The following is a 6,365-nucleotide window of genomic DNA, read 5'->3' as shown; positions in this document are numbered from 1 at the left end:
TTGCATACACTTCCTCCACCACTGTGGTCATAACCAGAAAAATCTGTCAACCCTGTCCTCCACTGACATAAGAGCTGTTCTTGTGATCTGCTGTGCTGAGCTATATATTTCATTTTCGCACATCATACAGAAGGAGGACTGGTAATCTTTCCCTCCTGTATTACTTTTCAAAAGATAGAACAGAGGACGAGCCAAATGAAGATTTCTTTTTTATCCTCTAAAGCTCTCATCTGTTCTAGAATTTACCTCGCTCACTCAGGAAATAGCATATATATATGTGAAAGAAAAAGAATATGAATGCACTAAGAAAGACATATTGAAAAATGCATGACATATGATGACAGCGTGATGCATGAGCCATGTGATATGAGCCACCAGGTGGTGTGAGCAACACAATATCATTGTGACACTTTCCACACAACAGTAACACATCATCATGTGACACTATTTCCACCGTATAGTAACACACCTCACTATGTTACACTATTGCCACCATATAGCAACACATCACTATGCAACACTATTTCCACAGTACAGCAACACACCTTCATGTGACACTATTTCCACCGTACAGCAACACATGTCATTATGTGACATAATTTCCACCGTATAGCAACACATCATTATGATAATATATCTACCGTATTGCAACACACATCATGTGACACTTTTTCCACCATATAGCAACACATAATTATACTATATCCACCGTACAGCAACAAACGTCATTATGTGACAATTTCCACCGTATAGCAACACATCATTATGATACTATATCCACCGTATAGCAACACACATTATTATGTGACACTATTTCCACCGTATAGCAACACGCATCATTGTGACACTTCTTTTACAGGAATATCACACAACAAACCGCTTGCCTCACAATACACCTTAATTTCTACTGTTAAAATTCACAAGAGAAGGCATCTGATGTCTGATTACTGCAGGAACTTATCGTTTTCAATAATAATTTTTCACAGTTTGCTCATTTTCTTCATCATCTGCTTTCTTATTTCTATATTGTGTACCTTGTAATTATTTTCCTAGTTCCACCGCTGGTACGGGGTGTAGGTTTCAGTCTAAAATTGGAGAAGTGTGCGGAAGCCAGTACAGTGTAATACAGGAATACAAACTCGCTTCATCACTAAAATCATCTCATTAACTTGATGAAGAAGGTGGGTTCAACATCATCACAATAAATCTGTGTTATCAAAGGTGTTTATTTCTTTACTCCCTGCAATACCACATTCTCTTAATATTTCCACAATTTCATCTTTCAAAAGCCTAGCCTCCTTTCGCCATGGCGTACTGTGGAATGCTCGTACATTCTTATGGCTTAACCAAGCTTAGCTGTGTAAATCATTGATCAAAAACTGACTTGCATACAGCTAACTAGAACTCGTGTAGATCTACATGACCTGGTACAGGAGACCTGACAACGCTTCAGTTCCTCTGTAGTGATGGCGCAAGATGACCAAGGCCTCATTATACAACAACTGTGCGTCAGGTTTACAGCGAGGTGTGACCTCCCCTGACCTAATGATCTCAGGAGGAATGGTTCTGGTGCCCACACCTACGGCCGCACCAGCAGTATTCATCTCTGACACCAACACTCGATATTCGACGGTGCCACCACATCCAAAGATGGCGCTGTGGCAATTCATGATCTGAACCTTTCCATGCGAATATCCAGCAGCGGCTATAGCAACGAGGGACTTCAGGGCCACGCCCGCGGCACTCCTGCATCCCTGGCGTCTCTCCAGGAACCTCCTGCAACCCAGGCACTAACCGACAGCCACCGCCACACACTGCAGGAGCCGCGAGACGGGCCACAACCACCTCCTCCTCCTCCTACTACAGGAGCTCCACGTCGACAGGGCAGCATGGCACTTCTACGTGCTTTATCTGACGCCTCCTACCACCACCACCACAGGACACCTGCCAAGCCTGTCTCGTATTACCCGACCTGCCTTTACCTCTTCTTCACCATAATCCTACACCGCCAGTAGCTCTGCCCTATGCTACCTCACCTTGTATAACCTAGCTAACACTTGTTGTTTAACATGTTCCCCTCCCTCCCAGTTATTCCACACACTCAACCGGTGACCCTTGGAGTAATACACACACACACACACAAATACATATATCGCTGGGGATTGGGGAGAAAGGATACTGCCCACATATTCCCTGCGTGGAACGATGTGGTATACCAGGGTCGAAACCACTGCTCCCTATCTACATCTAGGCCCCACAAACTTCTCCATGGTTTACCCCGAACGTTTCACATGCCCTGGTCCAGTCCATTGACAGCACGTCAACCCCGGTATACCACAACGTTCCAATTCACTCTATTCCTTGCACGCCTCTCACCCTCTTGTATGTTCAGGACCCGATCGCTCAAAATCTTATTCACTCCATCCTTCTACCTCAAATTTGGTCTCCCACTTCTCCTAGTTCCCTCCACCTCTGACACATACATCCTCTTTGTCAATCTTTCCTCACTCATTCTCTCCATGTGACCAAACCATTTCAATACACCCTCTTCTGCTCTCTCAACCACACTCTCATTACATCTCTCTTACCCCTCTCATTACTTACACGATCAAAACACCTCACACCACATGGGTTTTGTCAGGTGAGTTTAGGAAGGAGTATGGAGGTAGGTTGTCCAGTGTCGGGTTACTACAGTGTGTATGACGAGTAATAGTGGTTGGAGGTGCACCGTGGGATGTGTGAGAGGTTACTGCAGTGTGAGGCAGGCAGGAGTTCGCTGTTTTAATCTTATTTAGTTCACGTGATCATATTCCTTCCTTGTAAAGGGTATGATCAGTTTCACGGTGGTCAAACTGGTAAGGTTCTCAACACCAGGGTGAAATAATATCAAATAAGGTTCTCAACACCAGGGTGAAATAATATCAAAAATAATGTTAAGTTTTGTCAAGAACATCATATTTGTTCATCTTGGATTTTGATCATCAAAACTGTGTCAATCAATGCTAAGGTTGCCATATACAAGAACTCAATAATTGTTGGAAACACTATTGATTCGTCTCTTATCAAACACAGTTATGGATATCTATACGAATCAAAATTGTTAGTTCATATAAATCAGACAAGTTTACAATCTTAAAAAAAAAATCTGAATATGTTTCCTTGAACTAAGGTTTACATGATTTTGTAAAGAGAGAGAGAGAGAGAGGGGGGGGGGGGGTTCGAGACGTCCACGCTGACCTGTGACCCTTGACACCTGATCCACCCAGTAGCAGCTAGAATGTCATATTCTCGTTTTCATTCTCCGTACTCAGTCCTATGTAACATACGAAATTGCTTGACAGTTTTCAGTTTCCTTGCGGTTTTTCCTACATCATGGGCGGGGGAGCCAGTGGATAAAAATGAAGGTAAACTATTCACTAGTTTTATTTACATCAAGTGTTGACAGGTGATTGGCTTCCCTTTCCTCTCTATGCATTCGCGAAGGCGTGAAGGCACCATTTCTGCCAAGTTCATAAGAATCTGTGGGTCCAACTTGTGCCACTCTACGAACGGGGACAATGTTAGTATCTTCCCTGAAGATAGGCCCTTAATGACGCTCCACAAAGTCTCTATCGGGTTAATATCTGGGCTGTTTCCAGGCCAGTCACTGATGAAGTCGATTCCAAAGTCACAGATTTTGCCGTCTGGCAAGGAGCGCCATCCTGCATGAGCACGTCCGCTTGGCTCCTCTGATGACAGTCTGGTAAATAGGTCATCAGTAGGTGGGAGGTAGTTGTGCTGATCCGTGGTTTGATGTCTGGGCAGTAGAACAAAGTCACCTATCCCATAATAAGAAAAACAACACCAAAACCATGAGAGAACCAGGGTGTTGAACAGTACAGGAAGTGTACGTGGGGGAGAATGGTTACTCCTAGGACACCAATAAACATGACAACTTGGTTGCCAGTCACAGAAAACGTGGCTTCGTCGGCTCTACATCATGTGCTTCCACTTGGTCTTATCCCACTGAAGGTACGTCTTGGCAAACGCGATCCTATGTGCCCTATGTATAAGGGTGAAGAGGGGCTTCTTTCGGGCGCGATGGCTGCTGATGTGCATGTCGTAATGGATTATGCGTCAATGAACGAACCTTACTGATACTTCACCAATCTTGGTTTTTTTTTTTCTTTTAATATTCGTGGTGACCAACGCAGGTTATTAGCTCGCAGCAGACGTGCCGCCAGGATGGTCAGTGTGCGCGGGGAAGCCTTGTTCGCTGGTGTTGTAGCCTTACCTCCACTGTGCATAACACACTAAATGATTGGAGTTATTTGCTCGTTTGTCAAGTCCTTTCGTTTCCCCATTGTGGTGGCTAGAGAGCATGAAAAACCCTCGGTAGTAGAGTATCAGAAGGAGACATCCATATTCAGTCATGAAAATGATCACCCCCACACATTTTGAAAATCCCGTCATTCTATTCCCCTCTGCTGATTATGCCACAAGCTGCGTCACTGGATCTGTCTTACCTGCTAATACAAAGCACTTTAAACTGTCCTCTGGCAATTTTTGAAGCCCATCCTAGCGTTCACCAAATCATTATGAGAGAACTGACAAAACACAAAAACATAAGACTACAATTGTTCGATACATCCAGCTACCCAGGTCAACGCGACCCTCCTTGATCACTCTCCCTTACAACTGGTTACGGCCAGACAACGCAGACAGTAGTTGGTCTGTACTGATTGGTGCTGGACGGCGGGACTCAAGTGTGATGTTGGGATTTAAATAACTTTGTTAAGTACTGTCACCTGAGGAGGTGGATTGTCTCCACGAAACATGTATAGAAAAATTACAATTTATATAAAAGTGAATAACCTACTGAAGTGTGATTTCACCTTTCATTAAGGACTAGTGTGATCACACACACACACACAATATATATATATATATATATATATATATATATATATATATATATATATATATATATATAAACTTCCAAAATCCAGAATCGAACCTGGGACCCAAGTGTAACAGGCGGAAATGCTACCGCTAGGCTATGGGCCTGGCTAATAGGAAATAACTTCGAATCCTATGTACTCGAATACCCTTCGTCTCACGTTGGCGAGCAACGGGGTCTACACCGATCATTTCCCAACAGGCGCACACACACAGCAGCCAGCAGATAACATTTTACCGAACCTAACTGTACAACGCGGAGGTATATGAATATGAACATAGTGCACAGAAACGCCCATCTTCATAGATCATACAAACCTCCAACAACAAGGATAGAACACGGGACCCCTGTGCAACAGACGGGAATGCCAACACTAGGCTATGGGCCAAGGAGGGATTTTTCCTCTTACGCTCAGTCTTCTCTTCTTACCGCTCCCTTCCTAGTGCGGGAAAAGGCGATATACATACATATATATATATATATATATATATATATATATATATATATATATATATATATATATATATGTGTGTGTATGTGCGTATGTGTGTGTATGTGTGTGTGTGTGTGTGTGTGTATATATATATGTATATTATCCCAGGGGATAGGGGTGAAAGAATACTTCCCACGTATTCCTCGCGTGTCGTAGAAAGCGACTAGAGGGGACGGGAGCGGGGGGCCAGAAATCCTCCCCTCCTTGTATTAACTTTCTAAAATGGGAAACAGAAGAAGGAGTCACGCGGGGAGTGCTCATCCTCCTCGAATGCTCAGAGTGGGGTGCCTAAATGTGTGTGGATGTAACCAAGATGTGAAAAAAGGAGAGATAGGTAGTATGTTTGAGGAAAAGAACCTGGATGTTTTGGCTCTGAGTGAAACGAAGCTCAAGGGTAAAGGGGAAGAGTGGTTTGGAAATGTCTGGGGAGTGAAGTCAGGGGTTAGTGAGAGGACAAGAGCAAGGGAAGGAGTAGCAATACTCCTGAAACAGGAGTTGTGGGAGTATGTGATAGAATGTAAGAAAGTAAATTCTCGATTAATATGGGTAAAATTGAAAGTTGATGGAGAGAGGTGGGTGATTATTGGTGCATATGCACCTGGGCATGAGAAGAAAGATCATGAGAGGCAAGTGTTTTGGGAGCAGCTAAATGAGTGTGTTAGCGGTTTTGATGCACGAGACCGGGTTATAGTGATGGGTGATTTGAATGCAAAGGTGAGTAATGTGGCAGTTGAGGGAATAATTGGTATGCATGGGGTGTTCAGTGTTGTAAATGGAAATGGTGAAGAGCTTGTACATTTATGTGCTGAAAAAGGACTGATGATTGGGAATACCTGGTTTAAAAAGTGAGATATACATAAGTATACTTATGTAAGTAGGAGAGATGGCCAGAGAGCGTTATTGGATTACGTGTTAATTGACAGGCGTGCGAAA

The sequence above is a fragment of the Panulirus ornatus genome, chromosome 73 (genome assembly GCF_036320965.1).
Source record: "Panulirus ornatus isolate Po-2019 chromosome 73, ASM3632096v1, whole genome shotgun sequence".
Classification (NCBI taxonomy): Eukaryota; Metazoa; Arthropoda; class Malacostraca; order Decapoda; family Palinuridae; genus Panulirus; species Panulirus ornatus.
This window is presented reverse-complemented; position numbering follows the sequence as displayed.